The sequence below is a fragment of the Oryctolagus cuniculus genome, chromosome 4, assembly GCF_964237555.1.
Source record: "Oryctolagus cuniculus chromosome 4, mOryCun1.1, whole genome shotgun sequence".
Classification (NCBI taxonomy): domain Eukaryota; kingdom Metazoa; phylum Chordata; class Mammalia; order Lagomorpha; family Leporidae; genus Oryctolagus; species Oryctolagus cuniculus.
Window position 1 is genome coordinate 135,830,215 of NC_091435.1, and position 26,063 is coordinate 135,856,277.

The window sequence follows — 26,063 nt, forward strand, 5'->3', positions numbered from 1 at the left end:
TCATTTATCTCCTAAGAAGCAAAACTGTGAAGTTCAAATTTGAATTTTACTAAATTTGTGATAATCCTCAAAAACTGTATTTCATGATAACTTTCCATCTATGAATACAAGGTATTTTACATTTATTCCAATCTTATGTGTTTATCTCCAATTGACTTCACAGTTTATAAAGGCTTCATTCAATTTACACTTACTTTTATGAGTCATTATTTATTTTGAAAGATACTGCAACTCAATCTTCTCTCACTAACTCATTCACTAATTTTTTTTAACAATGGATGGTTTCTTATTTTTTTTCTTATCTCAGTTTTAAAAGGAGGCAAAAACTGTACATTATAATGGAATGATTAGGAACCAGTGCTGTGGCATGGAAAATCAAACCACTGCCTACAGTGCCAGCATCCTATATGGTGCCAGTTCATGTCCTGGCGGCTTCACTTCCAATCTAGCTCCCTGCTAATGTACCTGGGAAAGTGGTGAAAGATGGCCCAGGTACGTGGGTCCCAGTCACCCATGTCAGTCTGGCCCAGGACCTGCTGTTGCAGTCATTTGGGGAGTGAACCAGTGGATGGAAGATCTCTCTCTCTCTCTCTCTGTCTCTCTCTCTTTCCCCCCTTCTCTCTCTTTCTATCTTTGCCTTTCAAATTAATTTTAAAAAATAATAAAATTATTATTTTGTATATGTAAATTGTATAAGATACGGCCTGGCACATAATAAATAAACACTACCTAAGTGTGTAAGTATTTTAAGTATGTTGGGGATTCTATGGCATCTTGCGATTTTATTTGCATTTCTCTCATGATGAATAAAGAGACAGAACTTTCTCAGGCCTACTGGTATAAACTTTTGGAAAGTACCTGTTCAAATCTTTGATCACATTTCCATTAGTCACCATTCTTTTTCACATTACTCAGTAGGAATTTTGCATGTACCTTAATACACTTTTTATGTCAGATGTTATTTTGGAAAAAATCCTCTCACATTTCTTTGGCTTTGCACTCTTATATACGTAATGATATATGTGTGCATGTGTGTATAGAGTGAAATCTATATTTCATATGTAACACAATGATCTTATGCTATAAATAATATATAACATAGTGATTATGTGCTATATAGCAAATATATATTATCTGCTATGATGATGTATATTTTATAAATAATTTATCCATAATATGTTAATTATATATTATATAGTATTTTATACATACATATGTAATACTTTTCAGATCTTTTATGGTGAAACCAAGAAATGTTTTAATGTTTTTCATATGAATGTAATACATTTAATTTTAGATTTATTATGTTTTATAATGTGTTCCAAAAAATCTTTATAATTTTTTACTTTTCTATGTGAAAATTGCTGGTTTCTACATGTTAATTTTCAACCAAATTTATTTTATTTTAAAAATATTTTTCTGTTAGCTGTTGTAGTTTATTAGAAATAAATGAGTAGTACTTTCAAGTATCTATTTGCAGAACATCAGTAGTAATGGCAGTGATATGAGATTCCATCTTAATTCTGACTCTTATATCAATGTTTTCAGTGGTTCAGAATGAAGTACAATGCTGTATTTTGGGTTTAGTGATATAGTTAATCCTTTCAGTGTAATATGAAATGTAATCAAGACTAATTGTAAAGTTCATCCAAGGACTTTTCAGCATCTATGGGTTTTTGCAGTATCCATGCAATTGTAATTGTTTTTTTCCTAGTCAATACCTGTGATAAATTAAATATATAGATTTTAAATTTATAGCTATTCTTGAATTACCAGAATAAGCCACACTTAACCAAGATTTGCTATTTTAATGTATTCCTTAATATTTTGCTTTATATATATTTTTATTTTTAACTTTTATTTAATGAATATAAATTTCCAAAGTACGACTTATGGATTACAATGGCTTCCCCCCCATAACGTCCCTCCAACCCGCAACCCTCCCTTTATCCACTCCCTCTCCCCTTCCATTCACATCAAGATTCATTTTCGATTCTCTTTATATACAGAAGATCAGTTTAGCATACATTAAGTCAAAATTTCAACAGTTTGCTCCCACACAGAAACATAAAGTGAAAAATACTGTTTGAGTACTAGTTATAGCATTAAATCTCAATGTACAGCACACTAAGGACAAAGATCCTACATGAGGAGTAAGTGCACAGTGACTCCTGTTGTTGACTTAACAAATTGACACTCTTGTTTATGGCCTCCGTAATCACCTTAGGCTCTTGTCATGAGCTGCCAAGGCTATGGAAGCCCCCTAAGTTCACTGACTCTGATCATATTTAGACAAGGCCATGGTCAAAGTGGAAGTTCTCTCCTCCCTTCAGAGAAAGGTACCTCCTTCTTTGATGACCCGTTCTTTCCACTGGGATCTCACTCGCTGACATCTTTCATTTAGGTTTTTTTTCTTTTTTTCCCCCAGAATGTCTTGGCTTTCCATGCCTGAAATACTCTCATGGGCATTTCAGCCAGATCCGCATGCCTTAAGGGCTGATTCTGAGGCCAGAGTGCTGTTAGGACATTTGCCATTCTATGGGTCTGCTGTGTATCTCACTTCCATGTTGGATCATTCTCTCCCTTTTTGATTCTATCAGCTAGTATTTGCAGACACTATTCTTGTTTATGTGATCCCTTTGGTTCTTAGTCCTATCATTATGATCAATTGTGAACAGAAATTGATCACTGGGACTAGTGAGATGGCATTGGTACATGCCACCTTGACGGGATTGAATTGGAATCCCCTGGTATGTTTCTAACTCTACCGTTTGAGGTAAGTCAGCTTGAGCATGTCCCGAATTGCACATCTCTTCCCTCTCTTATTCCCACTCTTATATTTAACAGCGATCACTTTTCAGTGAAGTTTCAGCACTTAAGAAGAATTTTGTATTGATTACAGTATTCAACCAAAAGTCTTTATATTTTATATACAATGTTTGCATCAACATTCATAAAAATGATTGTTCATAAAGACCAGTGTTGGGACCTTGCCTGGAACATATTTAGTGAAAAATGTTCTGAAGGTGGAGCTGTACCCCGAATAACAGAAAAAATGATACAGAGGTGAATTAGGAGGGAGGGAAATGTAATCCACACTAGGACAAGGAAGCCTATGTGAGCTTTTCCCATGGATCAAATTGGTGTCAGAGCCTGGAGCTGCGTAGAAAGCATGGTGTGGACATCTGGGGATTCAGAGCTGGAGGGAACAGAATGTATGCAGTCAGTAGATGAGACATACCTCCAACATGAAGGGCTGAAAAAAAACATCCACTGATGTTTTCCATTTGTTGGGGTTTGATGTTTGAGATATCTGAGGAAAACATGCATATGATTTCTTCTGAGCTGTATTCCCACACAACAATCCCCCAGCCCCACAGCTTGAATTCTGAAGGTGAAGCAGATTAGACAATGAGGGGAGAGGAGAGAAAGGGGCAAGGCGGAGGACAAAGAGAGCAGTGTCTCTGCCCTTCTCCTCTCTGAAGGCTCTGCCACCTGAGAGGTAAGATGCTTCTACTCTAATCATACTAAGCAGTTCTGTAGAGAAAACCATAATAACAACAATAATAACCAATCTTCTTTAATACCATAGCAGTATGTCAGAAAGGCATGTATCATATAAAATTATTTACATAGGACTAAATTGCTGTGGTTGTTGTCAGTAACCAAAACAGTCCTTGAGGAAAATGGACAAGGAATTCAGAATTTCTCTAAGTTATGCAAAAGCAATCTAAGGAATTCCACACTAGTGAAGCTCAAAAGAAAGCAGAATTCAATGTATGTGAATTTCAAAACTACAAAGTAAATATAAATATCATTCAGGGATGGTCCCTAAGTCCTTAGGTATTTAAAGAATTGAAAACATTTCATGTTGGCATATAGACTATTTAGGTTAAAATCACTTAAAAACCAGGAGGTACGGAAATATCACTCTGACCTTCTTGCTGTTTCTTATACGTAGGAGGTAACATTTCCATGTGAACAGTGCTACATCTTTAATCTCAACAATGAGAATATGAGGCCAAGCAAATTCCATACAGACTTTGTTAACTTATCTTTTAAGTGGTCCCACCTAAATTATTGCATCTTCACGACTTAATATTCTGTGCCTGATTTATATGTAAGTAACTGGAACAAATTGCTTCTTTTTCTAATGCAGGCTACTGTGCCATGTAACATTTGCTTTAAATAAACAGGAATGCTTTTTTCCTGGTCACCGATCTTATTTCAGTTTAACTCTTATGCTCCGCTGGGACCCTGATATAGTGGAGGTGGAAGTTTGCTTGCCCCTACAATACACATCTGTTATATTTTTGTTAAGCAAAAATTACAAGCAACTATGAAATACAAATAAGAATGATACTTTTCTCAAAGTTCTGTCAACTTATTTCTGGGACACACACACACGCACACACACTTGTCATTTGACACTTCCCCTACAGAACCTCCCTGCATGTTTCTTTCTTACTCCCTTCCTTGCACATGTGCAGTTCAGGCCACCAGTTAGAACAAGGTGTCACCAGGAGAAAGCTAGAGCCTGAGACAGTGGCATGGAACCTGATCCTTTGTTTCGAAGCAGAGAGTGAGAAGATGCTTTTATCTCCAAAGCTCTGCTCCAGGGAGGTACCTCTGTGCATATTTTGTACAAAAGGGCCCACCACTCACAATGTTTGATTGCATCTCTGTTGGCTCTCAAATTCACCTGTCTCACATTATCTCATGAAACAGCCCTAGCACCTCCTTGTCATGTTCCAGCGTGGCCAAGACCTACCCCGGGGTCTGGTCAGAGAAGAGATGTCACATCACTGCTGTCTTCATGTCTCTCACCTTTTACTTCCCCATTTAACAATTGCAGCACTGTGCTCTGGAACCCCTAATAGCAGGGCCTGACCTTGAAATGACGTGGGGTGAGGAGGGGCACAACTTGACTACATCACTACTGTTTCAATCTTGAACCAGGTCACCAAGATGTCCCTTAACTGAATATTTATTTATTTATTTATTTTTTGACAGGCAGAGTTATACAGAGAGAGAGCGAGACAGAGAGAAACGTCTCCTTCCATTGGCTCACCCCCAAAATGGCCACTACAGCTGGCACTGTGCCGATCCGAAGCCAGGAGCCAGGTGCTTCCTCCTGGTCTCCCATGGGGTGCAGGGCCCAAGCCCTTGGGCCATCTTCCACTGCCTTCCCGGGCCACAGCTGAGAGCTGGACTGGAAGAGGGGCAACCGGGACAGAATCCGGCGCCCCGACCGGGACTAGAACCCGGTGTGCCGGCGCCGCTAGGCGGAGGATTAGCCTAGTGAGCCGCGGCGCCGGCCCTAGCAAGTTGTTCTTTACTCTATAATCTTATGCTGACAATCTCAGCCCACCAGTAGGGATGGAATGCCTTCATCTGTCATCATCAGTGAAGATCACATAGGCAAAATTGGACAGCCTGGTTTTCAACAGGATAATTTGCTAACAATCAACTAAATACCCTAAGCTCAATTTGGAAAAAAAAAATGCTTTAGGGGCCAGTGCTATGGCGCAGTAGGTTTATCCTCCTCCTGCAGCACCAGCATCCCATATGGGCGCCGGTTCTGGTCTCGGTTGCTCCTCTTCTGATCCAGCTCTTTGCTGTGGCCTGCGATAGCAGTAGAAGATGGCCCAAGTCCTTGGGCCCCTGCACCCATGTGGGAGACCCGGAAGAAGCTCCTGGCTCCTGGCTTTGGATGGGCGTAGCTCCGGCCCTTGTGGCCATCTGGGGATTGAACCAGCGGATGGAAGACCTCTCTCTCTCTCTCCCTCTCACTGTCTGTAACTCTTCAACTCAAATAAATAAATAAAATCTTAAAAAAATATATGCTTTATACAGGCACTTTTGAAAACTTCCTGGTATAATAGTCTAAAGATAATTCAAAGTACAAGAGAAATGAATGAATATCATTACAGCTTAAAATGAATATCTACATCATAGGCAGAAACATTTTTTTTCCACCCTTCCCTTCCCCTCCCACCCTATGCTTGTTTTGCAGAAACATTTTAAAAGATGGTAAATGTTCTGTTTCCATTAAGGTTGAATATTTTCCTGGGCACTGATTTTTGTGACATGGTTCCATGTTGATTTTTAATTAACACCATGATCCTTGGTTTTTGTTTTGTTTTGTTTTGTTTTTTAGATTTCAGGGTTTGGTGTCTAAGGAGAAATGCATTTTTTCTTATGTTGTTATCAGTTGAGTAGGAAAGCAAGATGTCATCTGAATAAGCAAATTTTTTTTGGCTCTTCTAGTTACTTTTAAAATTAGATAATTAGGTTAAGCATGTGAAAGCAGATTATGTTTCTTATAAAGCACAAAATTTATTCTAAGTTCACAGATTTCTTCCTTGTTTAATCTCATCTTAAATAGGAAAATGTTTTACACCCAGGGATACGTATCCTAATCTATCTCTGTGTGCATGCATGCATGCATGTGTGGGTACATATACTCACTAATATGTGTATGTGTACCTATCTATTCCATGACAATTTATTCTAGATATGCATATAGTAGTGTATTATTATTGGAAATTTCATAAATGGGATGTCTGTATTTGCAACTTTAATTTCTGCATGAGTCTTAAGCATAGACACAAAACTGAAGTTCTGTTATTTAAATTTAGAGAAAACTTCAAAATTTTATTCGCATAATTGTGAAAGTAAGACTCAAGAATAGGTTTCATACAGGTTCTTAAGTTTATCAGTGTAACAAAGTTTCTGGCAATTCTGCTACATGCTATATCTGGTAATAGGGGTGCTGCTTGGCTCCTTCTCTGTCTTCTTTTCATGAATTCTTCCATCATAAAATTCTTGCATTACAAATACAGTGATTGAAATTCTGATTTTCATTGGCCTCAAAGAAAGCTAACATTTGGTTATACTCAACATACTGTATATTCATTTTACATAAATGTTAAATGTTTTGTAATACATTTTAATTAATTGTCTTCTAGGTGAAAAGTTTTAGTTTCTAATAAATAGTTGAGTGGACTTTCCTTTAATAAGAATCTTAAAAATTTTTTTGTTTTTCTGATTGTTAAAGTGTCATATGTTAAGCATTAAAAATTTAGATACAGAAAAGCTCAATAATAAAGGAATGATTAATAAATATGAGGTATTTCAAAAAGTTCATGGAAAATGGAATTATAAGGCTAGTGCCATGGCTCAATAGGCTAATCCTCTGCCTGCGGTGCTAGCACACCAGGTTCTAGTCCCGGTCGGGGTGCCGGATTCTGGCCCGGTTGCTCCTCTTCCAATCCAGCTCGCTGCTGTGGCCCGGGAGTGCAGTGGAGGATGGCCCAAGTGCTTGGGCCCTGCACCTGCATGAGAGACCAGGAGGAAGCACCGGGCTCCTGGCTTCGGATCAGCGCGGTGCACCAGCCGCAGCAGCCTCTGTGGGGTGAACCAACGGAAAAAGGAAGGCCTTTCTCTCTGTCTCTCTCACTGTCCACTCTGCCTGTCAAAAAATAAATAAATAAATAAAAATGGAATTATAAGATTGGCTTATATTTGTGGATAATTTCTGAATTCTATGAGTGTATTATATACCTAGATATTTGTATATTATGTTTTTTTATAAAGCAATATATTAGAATTACATGGCACATGAAAAAATGATATATACATTCATATGTAGTAATGTTATACTTAATTTGATTATATAGAAATTTATGCATTTCTCTACATATGGATGAAGTATAAGAAGAGTACAAGACTATTAAACTTTCAGCTTTTATTTGATACTAGGTTTCATCTTTGAGTTTTGGAAGGTCCATGGCCCATGTAAATGTCAGGTCCTGCATCCTAGGACTTTACACAATCACTGGTCATACGATAGTACTGATTACCATCATATATAAGCATTATGACAAGGTCAGTTCATTCCGGGAGGGTCATTGAGATTTAATACTGTTTATAATTAAATATCCACTTGCAGATAAAGTACCACAATCTTGTTGCAACTTAGTTTAAATTTTAATGTGCATTATATGTTGACATTCTGTTAGAGACAATGCAAATTTATCATTTTTGTAAATTATCAAATGCAATGCTAATTAATAAGTATAAATAATTTTAATTCTGTTTATGTAATTGTTGCCTACAAATATTAATAAATTTGAATTTATGGAGAACAGATTTTTCAGTCAGAATGCTAAAAGAGAGGGTATCATTTAAATATCTGTAGGAAATATTTTCCTTTAAACAATTAATTATTGTAAAACATTAAACAACAATACAATGCAAAATATTAAACTGCATTAAAATAGCAATGTAATATTTGTTGCCTTTTATTTTATTTAATTATTTTTATTTAAAAGCAGATTAAATGAGAGAGAGAGAGAGAGAAGCAAATTCCATTCCCTGGTTTACGTACAAAATGCTTGTGATAGTCAATGCTGGGCCAGGCTTGGGCCAGGAGCCAGGAACTCCATCTGGGCTCCTACCTGGGTGGCAAGGACTCGAGCACTTGAGCCCCTACTGACTAATTCCCAGGTTGCACATTAGCAAGAAACTGGATTGGAGAAGAGGTGAGACTAGATCCCAAGTGCTCTGATACAAGATGCAAGAGACATCCCAAATGGTTGCTTAATTCACTGTGCCACAACATTGTCCCTGTAGGTTTTGTAATGTAATGAAATTTATTCATTAAACAAAGCAAGAACTCTACACAGTTCTTAGCCCATTCCTTTCTAACAAAGAATTTATTTTGTAATTTCTTAAATAAAATTAGAATGCCAATTCTTCCAGCTAAAAAAATAATATCAATGATAAATCATTTTTGATACAGATCTTTGAAAAGGAATATGGAGAGAAAAAAAAAGGAAACTAATGGTGCATTTAGGAGTATATGAGTTACCTCCAAATATCTTGCCGGTGCATTGACTTCATTCGAAAGTGAACATCTATCATCTGTTGTCAATGTACAATGAACTGACTGTGGCTGAGATACTGTACCACAGTTGTGCAGCTTTAAAAATTGGCTACTAAAACATTTGCTCACCCAGTCTGTTTGCTATTTTCTTAAGGTTTCAGATTTGTTCTGATTAAGCAGAGTATTATGATAACCTCTGGCTTTCTGGCAATTGGAAAACACAAAGATACAGAGCATCTCTAATTACACATATTCATGCACAATGTGGGGAAATTCACAAAGGGAATCAGTACTTCATTAGCTCTGTTGTCTCTAAAACTTGACGTGCATTTCAGTTATTACTTCTTTTCTGGTTTCATGAAGTTGTTATTTGGGATTTTTGACTGTCAGAGAGCCAATATCAATGAAAATGTCTAGTATTTAGGAATACAGCTATATTTAAATAATAGAAGGATGAAATTTTATGTTGCTGAGATTTCATAGTGCAATGAACCAATGTCAAACATAATTACTTTGTGAAAATCTGATGTAAAACAAAGAACTTGAAACAATTACATTGCTGTTAGCTTAACGCTATAATTTTAAAGGGTTTATTTAAACAACACTTATTCAATGGGTCACAAATTATGTGATAAGTATTTTCCTAGGTAAGATGGAGGAACAAGTAGATAGTATTAATAATTATAACTGCAAAAATTATCATTCTTTGCAAATGGACTATACTGTAGACTCAAACTAAAATATGTGATATATTTTTCAATACTCCCCATCGCAATTTGGTATTTTTAAAAACATCTATTTATTTATTTATTATTTATTTATTTAGCTGAGAATGCGTGAAATATCACACTTGCATCTACTGGTTCTTTATCCAAATGCTTGCAACAGCCAGGGTTGTATCAGCTCAAAGCCAAGGGCCTAGAACTCAATCCAGGCCTTCCATGTGGATGATAGGAGCTCAAGTATCACACAATCACTTGCAACCTGCCAGGGTACACATTAACAGAACGCTGGTAACAGGATTAGAGTCCAGACTAGAACTCTGACATGGATAAGGGCCTTCCAAACAATGGCTTAACCACTGGATGGAATATCTCCAACTTGACATTTTAAAAATGAGGAAAATAAAACTAAATGGACAATTTTTCCATGACGTAGAATAACATCACACCAGTTCTGAGTAGTGTTGTATAACTCCATTACCAATGTGATTGATGTCTGTGTTCACTAAGAACCACGGCTTCTCAGTTCACATGTAAGGATGAAAAAGATCAGATAATTTGTAAGGAGAGGGCTGTAAAAAGTAAAGGTAATATAACTGACTACAATTAAAAAAGAAGGATATGATTGAGGGCTGGGGTTTTGAACAGGATTTTATTTTTATTTGGAGGAAGAAAGGAAATAAAATGTTCTAGGTTAATCAATAATGTGAACAGATACAAGAAAAAGCTTCCTCTAGGGAAGTAAAGGAAATATATTTTTGTAGAAGGAGTGATGAATCCCACGTTTATGGTATTTTCTTAACTATTTCAAGTTATAAGTGTTGATAGATTAGATATCTGTCATTTAATATTTTATATTAAAGAAATGGATTCTAAGTTACTTGCTGTGGTGTAGTGGATGAAATCACCACCTACAGTGCTGGTATCCCATATGGGTGCTGGTTCAAGTCCCAGTTGCTCTACTTTACTTCTGATCCAACTCTATGCTAAGGTCTGGGAAAGCAGATGAAAATGGCCCAGGTTCTTGGGCCCCTGCACCCATATGGGGTACCTGGAGGAAGTTCCTGGCTCCTGGCTTCAGATCAGCCCAACTCTGGCCATTGCAGCCATTTTGGGAGTGAACCAGCAAATGGAAGACCTCTCTCTCTTTCTTCTTTTTTCTCTCTGCCTCTGCCTCTCTGTAACTCTGCCTTCAAATAAGTAAATAAATAAATCTTAAAAAAACAGATTCTGGGGCTGGCACTGTGGCTCAGTGGGTTAATGCCCTAGCCTGAAGCACCAGCATCCCATATGGGCGCCGGTTCGAGACCTGGCTGCTCCATTTCCTATCCAGCTCTCTGCTATGGCCTGGGAAAGCAGTAGAAGATGGCTCAAGCCCTTGGGCTCCTGTACCCGTGTGGGAGACCCAGAAGAATCTCCTGGCTCTTGGTTTCAGATTGGCGCAGCTCCTGCTGTTGCAGCCATCTGGAGAGTAAACCAGAGGATGGAAGACCTCTCTCTCTCTCTCTCTCTGCCTCTTCTCTCTCTGGGTAACTCTGACTTTCAAATAAATAAATAAATCTAAAAAAAATTCTTATTTGAGCAGATCAAAACATTTCATAATAAATAGACCACATGTTAAAAACTGATGGCTTATAGATAATTTTAAGATAATAAAGTGGGAAATGAGATGAGAAGAAAACCCCCTAAATATTTTATCATAAATACTTGAATTCCCGCTTTTTTTTTCCTACCATTACAATGAGGTAGGTCTTTGAGAATGTGTTCTTTGTAAAGGTTATCATATTGGAGCACAGAGTGTGTGAGCAATATGTTCAAAGTTACACAGCTACTTATCAGAAGATAAGGGATTCTATGTTTGTGATTTTGGGGAGCCAGCATATGTCAGATTTTTATAGAGGTTTGTATATATCTCACATGTTTTTTATAGCTTTCAGACAATCCTACCTTTCATAAGAAAAAGTTACTAAATTCAATGGCTATACTATTTTTACTTTAAAAGCTGTCTACTATCTCTGCATTACATCAAAGTTTGATTTTTGAGACTACAATAATATAAATTTATGTAATCACATTACTTGTAATTGGATCAGTTATTTCATGAGTGATAGTTATCATTACATGTCTGGCATTCAAATATATTCATTGATTGTTAGTCTGAAGCTATTTCAGGGAAAGTCATTCTTGGGCCATATCACTATATCACTGTGTGCTAGACTTTTTATTCCTTGTTCTTTTTTAATCAAGAAAAGTGCAAAATTTCTTGCAGTCAGGGAGCTCTGCATTGGATTTGGAATACATATTAGAAGAAATTCGATCATAAAACTTTTCCACCAGTAAACTTGGATTATTACATACATTGCTTTTTCTGAAATGCATTTTTAGGTGCTAGTTTCTGAAGCAAAAGATTGAGGAAAAATAGATTTAGAAGAAACCATTAGGAGCCAGAATCATTAATCAGAGATTCCAGAATTTCAAGTCAGATAATAGAGGTTGAAACAAAAGTCCATAGATCTTAAAGAGATACATAAAAAAAATGAGATGGAGTGGGAGGCAGGCAGAAAAATAGTTGAATATAATTCTTTAATAAAATGTTTATTAAATTATTTATTTATTTGAAAGAGAGGAGAGAGAGAAGAGAGAGAGAGAGAGAGAGACACGCTACTGGTTCACTCCCCAGATACCTGTAATGACTGAGGCTGATAATCTGGGAATACCATGTAGGTGCTGAAAGTCGTTGACAGGAGCCTAATTACTTGTGAAATTGTCACTGCCTCCAAGAGGCTGCAATAGCAGGAAGCTCAATTCAGAATCCAAAGCTATTGGATACAAATTTCTTAACCACTATACTGAATGTCCACTGATCTTATATTTACATTGTGAACTTTCGGAGAATAGTATAGAGAGAAGACAGGGAGAAGACATCATTTTCAGCCTGGTGCTGACAATTCCTCACTCTATTTTTTCAGGTTAAGTAATTTGAAGGTAGAACACTGGGATTCCAAATTACAAAGTGGAGCATTGGCAGTTATTACATTACTGGAACTTTGTATTAGTCAGCTGCTAAAGTTTTTATAGTATGACTTTATAAACTCTAGAGGGTTTTAATACTGTGCTTTAATATCATTAGAGCTAGTGCCTATAGTTCCTGGAATTCACTGATATGTAAACTTGGGATTTCTTATGGTAAACATTTCCTTCCTTGTCTATCCTTCTATAACATTATAGAAATCTCCATTAACCTCTGGAAAGTCAATAGAATTAAGTATGTTTCATTATCTTTAACTTAAGATTTACTATTGGGAGGCTGAATATGAAAGGGAGTCAAAATTTTATCAGGTCAATACACAGGTTAAATGGTGTGCAGATGTGAGCAATGCATGGGAAAGGGAGACACTAAATGTAAGCAGTGTTTGTATTAAGATAGTGAGATTTTTTCTGGCAAATACTCATTTATATGATGTGTATACTGACATTGATAGAAGAATACAAATTGCATAGATTAGTTAATAAAATGCATTTTATAAAGTACCAATGCTTCATGAGAAATTGCTGATTAGAAAATCTATCATAGCTAAATATTTAATTATGGTAATTTTAGGTTTTGCCATTTTTTGTATTTTGAAACCACAACAAGGTTGCAATATTTGTACATATTAAGTAACCCTGACTAGCCTTAGAGGAAGATTTGTGTCAACAAACGTCATTGTTAGTGTTCTCAGGGTTACATTTTAGTTAGATATTGCTGCAAATTAAATACTATAATTAGACAAAATTTCTGCTTTAATTTTCTTTATAAAATATGACTACCTTCATATAAATTTGCATCAATCTTTTTGATTTAAGAGAAAATTCCAATAGAGGTCAGTTACGCTCAGTGAAAATATCTATAACTTCATGGAAGAATGCTCCACATTTATAGTCTGCAAGACAATGAAACTAAAAGCCTGTTATGTTTCTGCTGATTTACTGTCACTTTAATGCTCTGTTATCACAATCCCCTTATACTTTTACAGTCTAAGGTAGCTTTAAGTTAATGCACATCTAATGAGAAGAGAAGTGGATGGTACTAGGTGTGTGCAAATATAACTGCTCTCATCTGAGTGAACTGTGTCTTAATATTTTGTATAGACTTCTAGAGTACAATTCCATGATGTTAGAATTTAGAAACAAGATTTTTTGAAATACATTATCTACTTTTTGTTACTTTAACTAAAATACCTGAGAGGAGCATCTTTGGGAAATAAAAGATTCATAACACATTACAGTTTAGAGATTTCAATTCAGGATCAGGCAGCCTTGTCATCTGGTGCCTGTGGAAGCTGATAATGGCAAGGGCATGGTGAACCAGGAAGAAGAGAGAGAGCCTAGGCTGAGCATGAACTCAAATGATCAAACCTCTTGTGAGAACCACCCTCTGAGAGCATGCCCGCAGTGACCCAGAGACCTCCCACTGGCCACACCGGTAAGATATCTTCATTAAACCAAGTCTCAACTCTTAGTCTGTCAACCATTAAGACATCAGAGTTTAAAGGATCTGTGAAAGTTTTGGAGAGATCAGTCCTACTCAACCCATAAAACAATCTATGATATTTTGAAATGAGAAAGAAAAGAGTTTTGTTTGATAGATGGTGCCTTGTTAATAGATAGTCTTGCCCTTGTCCACAAACAAGTAGGGAGGAAGGTGGAGGGTTGGGCAAGCATTCTCTACTCAGTTGGAGCGAAAACATTGTCCTCTACTATGGGAAAGAATAAAATATGTTCAGAGAAGAGACGGATAAGCTCATAAGGTCAGAGGACATCAACAAGTTTGTGGGAATTGGTGAAAATACTTTGAAGTATGTGCATACTAGGGGAGGCTCCAAAATATTCATGGGAAAAACTGTGAACAATATTTGGAAAAAACTAGGCATAGATTTCAGATTATCCTGCACCAACATAAACTTAGTTTTTGTTTTTTCAATTTTTACCACTATTTCCTTCCTTTTAAAGAATTATTTGAAAGGCAGAACTGCAGAGATAGAGAGAGAGGAAAAGACATACAGAGAAAGACATTCCCTCCACTGGATCACTTCCCAAATGGGTGCAATGGCCAGGATAGAACCAGGCAGAAGCCAGGAAGCAGGAGCTTCTTTCACTTATCCAACATTGGTTCAGGGGCCCAAGCACTTGGGCCACCCTGCACTGCTTTCTCAGGCACATTAACAGGGAGCTGGATCAGACACAGAGCAACCAGGACTCAAACGTGTATCCATATGAGATGCCGGCAGCTCAGGCAGCAGCTTAACTTGCTACACAACAGCAAAGGCCCCTAAACTTATCCTTTAATTCCATTTTGTATGAACATTTGAAATGCATTCACACAGCAATCTTTGAGTATACTGACAAATTTGTGTTTTAAAAGGTTTACTTAAATATTTGAATGGCAGAGTGACAGAGAGGGAAACAAACACATACGCACACACACACATACACACACACACACTCAGAGAGAGAGAGAGAGACAGATCTTCCTATTCTGGTTCACTCCTCCCTAAATGGTCACAACAGCCAGTGTTTATCCAAGCCAAAGTTAGAAACCAGGAACTCCATCGTTGAATCCCATATGGGTGGCAGGGGCTTATGTATTTGGGCCATCTTCTTCTGTATACCTAGGCAAATTAACAGGAAGCAGGATTGGAAGTGGAGCATCTGGGGCCCAAACTGGCACCTGCAATGCCACAACACCAACCTCACAGGTGTGCTTTAAATAACTACTTATCTGCTATTAAAAGCCGCTCACAAAAGTTTATTTTTCTTTTATTGTTTAAATCCTTTTAATCAGTGTGTAAAACATTGAAAATAATAATATTGTGAAATATTCTTCATGTAATGAAAGCTTAATAAATAGGATTTAATGACAGTCTTGATAGAAAGCTGAAAGTTATGGAACCCTGAATTATCTTTTACCCATTACAGAGACCTCGGCTCCAAACTAGACTCTACTACTTTCCTTGAAAGGAATCCTCAGATTATAAACAGAATAGTAAAGAAACTTTACTCAGAAATTATACCTTATCAGCACATGAGAGAAAATGCACTTGCTGATGATAATCTTTACTTTCTTTCTATAAGATTTGTTTAAAAGTTTGTTGCAACAGAAGAAAGTTGGAACCTTGACTTTGTATTTGGAGAAGTGAAATCATATGCTGCCACTGTGTCTCTGGGCCAGTGGGGCTACTAGTTTTCTTGGGAATAACATTCTGCTAGCTGTAACTCAGGAATGGGTAGAGGCAGATGGGCATATATGAATTGTATGCCTTGTCTAGGAAATGAATGTATGATTTTTTTGCAAGAGAAAAAAGGAGGAGGAGCGGAAAGGAAGAGTAAAAAAAATATCAGTTACCATTTCTGCTGATAGAATTAGTAGATTTGATTTGCTTTTAGGCCTTAGAGACTTTTGATTTAGGAAAACATTGATTTTTTTTTATTTATTTTTTTGACAGGCAGAGTGGACAGTGAGAGAGAGAGAGAGAGAGAGAAAGGTCTTCCTTTGCTGTTGGTTCACCCTCCAATGGCCGCTGTGGCCGCTGCGCTGCGGCTGGCGCACTGCGCTGATCCGAAGCCAGGAGCCAGGTGCTTCTCCTGGTCTCCCATGCGGGTGCAGGGCCCAAGGACTTGGGCCATCCTCCACTGCACTCCCTGGCCATAGCAGAGAGCTGGCCTGGAAGAGGGGCAACTGGGACAGAATCCGGTGCCCCGACCAGGACTAGAATCTGGTGTGCCGGTGCTGCAGGCGGATGATTAGCCTATTGAGCCGTGGCGCCGGCCCTACATTGATGATCTTAATTGTCCAAAAATGAAACTATATCTGTCAAGAAAAGTGAGTATTGTGAGAGTTAAGAGCTGAGTGCTTTGTACAACAATGGTAAAGGGTTGTACAGTCTGAATAAAGATGATTATGATATGGGTTCATTTTGACATATTTAGAGGCTGGGATTTCCAATCTGTGGGTAGAGTCAGGGAGGAAGATGGAGGATGATGTTTGAAAAAGATGGGAAAATATTAACAGCTCAGCATTAAATCAAAGAGAGGATGTGGCCAGGAAGATCATCTGGTCAAGGAGGGAATGCTATTTCTGAAAAACAAAAAAGTCAGGTTTAGGCTTCCGTTCCTGCCTGTATTTCCATTATACCATATAAAACTATCAGTTACATCTGTTACCCGCTTTAGCTTTCTGTTAGGAATGTGCTGAGGAATAAAGAGAGAAACACCATTTAACACACAAAGGCATCGTCAGCTGAGAAGCTCTGCACTCTGAAGTGCTATGTGCAGGGCAGAGGTGATTCCTAGAAGGGTGGCATGAGGCAGATGAGAATGGCAAAATTTAACATCTATTACACATTTATTGCATGCCAGACATTGCCTTAATTACTACAAGAATTACTAAGGATGCCTCAGCAATATTTGGGGAGGAGTCTAGACTTTTTGGTAGAAGCACAGCATGTGGCTGGGAGCATTTCTAATGTTCTACTAAATAGGAGAGTGAAACAAAATCCTAGACATCCTGGTCCACCGTAAGCTAGTTCTCCTCCAGGTATCCTACAGGAGGGCGCTCACATGGTATTATTTTCCATTTTGTTTCCAGAATGGGACTTCTAGGAGTGAAGAAAGAGTTAATGATAATCCTATTAAGAGCTAAAGTTTTCCCTCACAATATGTCAAATCTACAGTTCAGAGTTCCAGTTTCAAATTTGTAATTTATTACTTAGGAGTTCTTGGGCAAGTTTCATGACTTTCATGAATTCCATATTTCATATCTTGCTAAGAAGATGAAGTGATATTTTATGTAGAAATGTTAAAATCCCTGTGAAATTTTAACTGTTTCCATATTCTGCTTTCTTTTTTATCTTCTCTTTTAGTTATACCATAAAATATTAGTAGAAAGAAAAATTTGGGGAAAATGCTAAATTAGGTCAGTGCCTATCCATAATGTTCTAGGAGCTCTGTCTGTTTCTGTAATTCCCTAAAAAATTTAAATTTATTTTATTTTATTTTTTTGATAGGGAGAGAGGAAAAAGGGAGATGGAGAGACAGGGAGAAGGAGAGAAGGAAGGAGAGTGAGAAACAGAGAGAGAGAGAGAGCTCACATCTACTGGTTTACTTCACAAAGGCTAGCAACAGCTAGAACTTGGTCAGATCAAAGCCAGGAACTGTATATTTAATCCAGGTTTCCTATATGGGTGGCGGGTACCCAACTACTTGAGCCACCGCACCTTGACCCCCAGAGTACACATTAGCAGAAAACTGGAATCAGAAATGTGGAAAGGATGACAGGATGCAAGCTGAGGCACGTGGATATAGGATGCAGGTGTGCAAACCAACATCTTAATTGTTGGGCCAAACACCTGCCCCTCAAGTTCTTGAAGCATTGGGACAGATATTTATGAAGTTCTAGTGAAAATACAAATTGGATGTTGAAAGCTCATAGGCAGAATTTTTCCAATCTTTATATAACAGCTATAAAATAAACACATTTCATATAAAATTCATCATTACTATTATAACCTAATTAAGAAGTCAGGGTTAGCAGCCTGTGTTGGGGCACAGTGGGTAAAGTCCACCTGTGACTCTAGCACCCAGTACGAGTACTGGTTTGTCCTCACTGTTCCACTGCCAATCCAGCTCCTTGTTAATGGCCTGAGAAAAGCAGCAGAAGATAGTTCAAGTGTGTGTATACTTGCAAGCCATATGGGAAACCTGGATGAAGCTATTTGGCTCCTATCTTTGGCCTGAAATCAGCCGTGTCCATGTGGCCATTTGGGGAGTGAACCAGCAGATGGAAAATTTCTCTCTGTATCTTCTTCTGTCTCTGTGACTTTGACATTCAAGTAAATAAATAAATCATTTTAAATAGAGAAAAAGAAAAAAAAAAGATTTATTGTATCTATTTGAAGGGCAGAGTTAAGAGAGAATTACAGAGTTACTCTGAGAGATATTCCATTATTTATTTCAGTTCCCAAATGGCCAGAATGGCCAAAGCTGGGCCAGACTGAAGCCAGGAGTCAGGAGCTTCTTCTGGGTCTCCCATGGGGGTGTAAAGGGCCCACATCTGCTGCTGCTTTCCCAGGCACGTTAGCAAGGAGCTGGGTTGGAATGGGAGCAGCCAGGACTCAAACCAGGGCCCATACCAGATGCTTGCACTGCAAGCAGAACCTTTACCTGCAATGCCACGATGCCATTCCCCAGGAGTAACAGTATTTAAAAAATACCTTTCCCTTGCTGACTGTGAAAAACTTAACACCTAGAGAGTTTTATGCCACTGTACATTGTACTCTATCTACCTAGACCTATACTATATGTTATAATAGAAGCATGTTAATAGACTATAACTTCCTGGGTTATTAATTTAATAGAGCAAATACATGTTGAAACTAATTTTTCACATGGGAATTTTGGAACCAAAATCAGAAAAAATTCAAATATGACTGTTTTCCTTGCCACAATCTAAATTAAATAATTGATCATTTAATACTCAGAACTCTGACACTGGCCAAAAGAGCTGTTCAACAGTTATTCTATCATTAGATAAAATGTAGACATCTATTTTGATCACATTTTGAAAAAAGAAGATTCAAAGATATTAGTTGTGAGAGGTGGAGCAATATGGCTGCTGAGTAAGATGCCCCAGTGATCTCCCTACAGAATTCCCAAGTGGAGGAACTATTCATACATTAATTCACTTTCACAAGAACCAATAAAACCAGGTGAGAGATCAGTGCCTGGATTCAGTGTAACAATAAAAGACACATTGAGGAAGGCAGGAAGGAGAATGTTGCTAGGTCACCCCTCCTCCATCTCCAAGTAGCACAGCGTGGAGGGAGATACCTCCTAATTGGGGGATGAGGAAGGAATAAATTTCAGACCTTAGAGTTAAAACCCAGTACCAAGCCTGTTGTGGTGAAGCCTACCACAATAACATTTTTCTCCAGACTAGAACATCTGGAATGATCCATTTGCCAAGGGACCACGTCCACTACCTGTCCCCTAATCTTCAGCAGCCAGCAGAGCAAGATTGCAGCCACTGGAGGGTAGGGTGGGAAAATGAACTTAAAGGTTTGCCTTGAAACGCGTACCTGGACCAGCCACAGTGAAACCCAGCACCAGATAAAGTGCAAAGACCCTATCTGTAGGGCAGTGCTAACAGACACAACCTCTGTAGCTGCTGTAGCATGTGGAAGAGATCTTAGACTTAGTGGGATGGATTCATTTTGGCCTATTATACCACTATCCTCATGCAAGTAAGGCACGAGGTGGCCTGGTCTTTGTAAGATTCACGTGTGGTCCAGTGTAGTGTCACTCTGAGCGGCTGAAGATCTGTCTCCATATTGTTCCCCCAACTTCCAGAAGATAATGGAGAAAGACTAACTACTGGGAGTTCGGAAAGGAAAATGAGTTTAGGACTTAGCTTTGAAGCTCAGGGCATGGACTGCTGCATCGAGACTCAGTGCCAGATGATTTTACCGGTAGAAAAAGACACAGCATTTAGGTCTTCCGCAGTAACAACCAGAGACCTATGGTTGGGAGGGATGGGCAAACATTTTTGTCTGCATCACCTCCACTCTCTTTAGGATTAGGCAGGCATCCACAAGATAGTGAAGACTCCTTTAGCTAAGAGACTCCAGTGAAACCCAGCTTAATATCAACCTGAGAGGCCAAGTGACTGCCTCCACTAAATGTTTGTGGATAGCAGAGAGCAAGAATCTATCCACTGAGGAGTAGGGCACCAATGTGAGTACAGTACTAGATCCTGGATTTGCTAAAACTATCACTGGCAGATACTAACAGTCACTCTCTCCAGATCAGTCCTTGCAAATGGAGACTGTGGATTTGCCCAATAGTAAGTGGATACATAGCATCACTTGTGGTAGGATGCAGGGTCTTGAGATAAAAATCCATCTAGTAGCAAGCAGCCCATAGCAAAATTGACCTTACAACACGCTTTGCTGGTCTTGGGGGTTGCTGGCTCCAGGTGTGATGCAGCATTGTCTCAAAGGTTGCCACAGGACAGCTCACATCATTTCTCCTTCAACCTTGGGTACCAAAACACTTTCTTTGAGAGAAGAAAATGCAGGTGGGTGCCAGGATATTGCAGAGAAACCTGGAATTTAGACTGCAGAAACTCAGGCACCCTGCTAGCCCTGATGCCAGAAGTACCACTACTCTCACCATGTTCCTATTAACTCAGGTGCCCAAACTATTGCTCAGGGCTGGGACATCTACAAGCAAGGCAAAGTGGGCTAAAACTGGTGCACCTGTGACATAGCACCTTGCTTCCATGGGCTGTTACCAAGACTCATAAATACCCATGCTGGGTCTCAGTGGTGTGCTCTGCATCCTCACTGACATTACCATCACTTGCCGTGAGATTTCAGGAAGACTACACAGCATCCAACTAGAAGGAAATTCAGAATGGCCTATCAAAACGACACTAAAAGAATTATATTCGGGAAAACCTTTTACCACAAAAATCACTGCTTACAACATTAAAAACAACTAACTCATCATTTCCACAAATACCAAAATAGGGACATAAGGTGTATGAAAAGTCCATTAATATCATGCTCCTAAATGAACACAATAATGCTTTTGTGATAGAACCAAAAGACAAAAAAAATTGGCTGTATGTTAGAGAATAATTCAAAAGAATGATTATAAGAATGCTGAGATAAGAAAATACATAAAGATAAATTAATTCAGGAAAAATGAACTTTAAAGAAGGTATATAGCACAACATAATAAAGGCTATGTATGAAAAAATTAACATTGTTTAAATGTCCTTAGTATCCAAAGGAATTTATAGACTTGGCACAATCTCCCTCAAAAACGCCATTGATATTCTTTACAGAACTAGATAAAGCAATCCTAAAATTTGCATGTAATCACAAAAGACAACGAATAGCTGAAGCAATATTTATCAAAAACAACAAACCTGGCGACATCACAACATAAGATTTCAAGACATTCTACACTCCATCTTTAATAACAGCAAGGTGGTTCTGGCACAAAAACAGACACATAGACCAATGGAACAGATTAGAGATCACAGAAGTCAGTGTAAGCATTTGTAGTCAACTGATGTTTGATAAAGCTGCTAAATATATACAAAGGAGAAAGGACAGTGTCCCTAGTAAATGACAATATGAAAACTACTCATATGCAGGAGATTAAAAATTGACAGGCTGGCATTACAGTGCAGGGGATTAAGCCTTGGCTTGTGACACAGGCATCCCATATAAGAGCTCCAGTTCCAGCCCCCGTTGCCATGCTTCTTAATCAGTTCTCTGCTAATGTGCTTGGGAAAGCAGCAGAAGACAGCCCAAGTACCTGGGGCTCTGCCACTCATGAGGGAGACCCATCTGGAGTTCAGGACTCTGGTCTGCTGCCTTTAAAAGCCCTGACTGTTGTGGCCATTTAGGGAGTGAACTAGGAGATGGAAAATCTCTATGTCTCTACCCTTCCCTGTCTGTCACTGTGTCTTCAAATAAATAAAATAAATCTTTTAAAAAGAAGAAATTTTACTTTACCTTTCATCCTATCCAAAAATCAACTCAAAATGGTTCAAAGAGGTAAATGTAAGTCCTGAAACTATGAAATTACTAGAAGAAAGCAGAGGAAATACTTTAAGATATTGGCATAGTCAATGATTTTTTTAAACAAGTGCCTGAAAGTACTGGCAATAAAAGCAAAGTTAGAGAAATGGCATTATATCAAACAAAGGAACTTTTTCACAACAATGAAAACCATCAACTGAGTGAAGAAACAACCAAAAGAATGGGAAGAAATATTTTCAAACTATCCATTTGACACAGAATTAATATCCAGAGTATGTGAAGAACTAAAAATCTCAACAACAAAAAATGAACAGTCCAGTTAAGCAAATGGCTAGGAACCAAATAGAGGTTTCTTATAGGAAATTCAACTGACTAACAAATACATGGAAAGTGCTAAATATAACTAGTCATCAGGGAAATGCCATTCAAAACCACAATGATATAGCATCTCATTGTAATTAGAATGGCTATTATCAAAGGGACAGAAAATAACAAATGCTGATAAGGACGTCCAGAAAAGGGAACCCTCATATACTGCTGGTGGGAATGCAAATTAGTACATCTATTATGGAGAACAGTATGGATGTATCTCAGAAAATAAAAAATAGAACTACCAAGAAGACTGAGCTATCCTACTTCTGGGTATATATCTGAAAGAAATGAAATTAGCATATGAATGAGCATGTGTTCACTCTAGCATTAATCATAATAGTAAAGCAATGAAATCAATTTTGATGACAATCAGTGGATGAACAGATGAAGAAAATATGATATAAAAACACAATGCTGTATTATTCAGTCGTAACACCAACAAAATCTTGACCCTCATAGCAAAATGGATGTACCTGGAAATGATTATGTTAAATGAAACAATCAAGATACAGAAAGACAAATACCATGTGTTCTATCTCATATGTGGAAATTAAAAATTAAATAGTCAATGTGAGCTTGAAACATTGATTACTAAGGTTGAGAAGAGGATAGAGGGGATGGAGAGAGGTTGAATAATGGATATCGAAACATAGAAGTGATATGTTCTAAGGTTCCTTAGCACAGTCAGACAAATATAGTTCACAATAGTGTATTATACATCATAGGCTCCAAACAAAAAGAAAAGATAAGGAACTAGAAGGGCCACTTCCTTGACTGATTGGTTTATTCTATTTACATGTGTTGGGATAATGCACCATATACTATAATAATGTACAAGTTTCATATGTTAATCAAAAATATGTAAAAAAAGACAATGATTCTTTAAAATATTAGTATCACAACCAGTGTTGCAGTGTAAAACTGCCATTTTCGATGCCAGCAGCCCATATGGGCACTGGTTCACATACTGTGCACTCTATTTTCAATCCAGTTCCCTAATAATGTGCCTGGGAAAACAGCAGAAAATGGCATAAGTGCTTGGGTCCTGCACCCATGTGGGACAGCTGGTAGAAGCTCCTGACTCCTGGCTTTGGGCTGACGCAGCCCTGGCCATTGTGGCCATTTGGGGAGTGAATTAACAGATGGTAGATCTCTTTCTCTGTGTCTTTCCCTCTCTCTCTGTAACTCTGCCTTTCAAATAAATTACGAAAAAATGTTAGCGTCATTGGGCAGGCATTGTGGCAGAGTGGTTAAGTTGCTCTTTGGGATGTCTGCATCCCATATCAGAGTGTTTTGGAATCGAATCCCTCCTCTGTTTCCAATCCATCTTTGTGCTAATGTGCACCCTTGGAGACAGCAGATGATGGTTTACGTAGTTGGGTCTCCGCCACCCACATGAGACACCCTGATGGAGCTTCGGACCCTTGACTCTGGCCTGGCTTAGCTTTGGCAATTGCGGGCAATTGGAGAATGAGCTAGTGAATGAAAGATATCTCTCTCTCTCTGTTTCCCTCTCTCTCTTTCTCTCTCCCCTCACTCCCTCCCTCTTCTCTCTATCTCTCTGTTGCTCTGTCTTTCAAATACATTAAAATAAATTAATAAATATGTTTAAAATAGTTGGTGGTTTGTCTGAGATCACTGAAATAAATAGAAAATATACATTCATCAGTAGCTCCTGACTTCTCCTCCAAAACATTTCCTGCCCTATTTAGTTACCTATTTAGTAGCATTTCATATATGTTCTACAATAGGATCTATATGCAATTTTGCATTATTATTATTCTGTTTTTCTTCTATGATTCATATATTTTATAAATATGAATCTTCATTAATGTTAAAAAGATAAACTGCTTTGTTTTTTAAGGAACAAATTAATTTATTATGTATAATTCCTTTACAGATTTGGCAATTTAAAAAGAAGTTAACTGTGCAAACTAGATGCAGCCAAGAGCTTGCAACAGAGTGACAGTTGAGCCAGCAGTCTTGGATTCTGTTCCTCCTCATGCTGTTGTTCACCTGGCTGCAAATGCTGAGCTGGTAGTGTAGTGCTGGAGACTAGGTCCTGCCAAGTCATTCAGTTGTTATATCAGAGTCCCTGATCATAGGATGGGGTGCTGAAATTTTCCTAATTATAAAGTTAAAACCACCACCCAGGACCATAATTCCTTTTCTGAAGGATTCAGGGCTGTCAAATTCCCTAATATGGGCAGGAGAGTGGGGAATCCACAAACCCACTATTAATCCTATCTCTGTAAGGTATGTCCAATACCTCTGTTCCAGAAAACCTGGCATATGGACCGTCAACACTTGCTTCTGTATTATGGTTAGGCCTTTGAGAGTTCTAATATTTCTATATGGGCCATGAAGAACAAGCCAACAGGTTAATTCTGTATGTAAACTTAATAAGCTTCCCTAGTAGTCATTTTAGAAACATAGTACAATATACAAATATTTACTACTATTCTTAATTCAATATGATATACAGATTTCCATATGGAATTCTGATATTAAATCATTTTTAATTTGTAAAAAATGTCAATTTCATATTTTCATCATTAGATATTCTTTCATCCAGGACAATATAAGTTTCAGTTGTTAACAATCTGCCATTTTCTTATCAAAGAAACATTTTAGCATGTACCATTAATCTGAGAAAAATTAACATATGTATGCACAATTAATGTTTAGCAAATGTTAGCTTTTTATTTTTGTGATTTTTAAGGAGAAAATGTTTCAGGTGCAGTAGATGACCCCTTCCTGTCCTGCCCCAATCCCATTGCTTTTCTTATCCTTTACTAATCTGTAGAGCTAAACTTTGAGGGAGTTTATGAGATAAACAATATTTTCTTTTTAGTTATGGTATTTTAATGTACCATATATACATCATTGTTTTATTTATCTTAAACTTATATTTTTGGTTGTGATAATACTGTGGTTATGCAGAAAAATGTCCTAGCTTTATGGATATGCATAATATTTAGACAAGAAAAGTCTAAAATTTGTAAATCACTTTCAAACCTTTTAGGACCATGTTTATGCAAATGTTACTAAGTATAAACAAATGATTATTTTAACATAAAAGTATATAAGGACTCAATCTTTTCTCAAATTGTTTCTGTAAATTTTAACTAAAACGTAAGTTTGGGAATTTTATATCACTATATAACTAGCATCAACTTTTAGGTTTTACTGAATAAGTTGCTCTAATTTATTCATAACTCAGTATTGCACAAAAAATTTATCCAACGTGTCATAGCAGTGTCAAACTCATTTAACTCACATGTATAGTAGTATTTTATACTTTGCTTCATCCTCTTTAAGAGGACTACATTCTTTTTTCATTTGAGTAATGATGTAGTAGGCATCCTATGTATTGCTCTATAGTGCTTAGAGCAGTGACTACATTGTATGTAAGCGAACTGCTGTACAAAAGGAACACATATTTTTATCTTTATTTTGAAGGCCATTTGGAAAGTACTGGTTTGT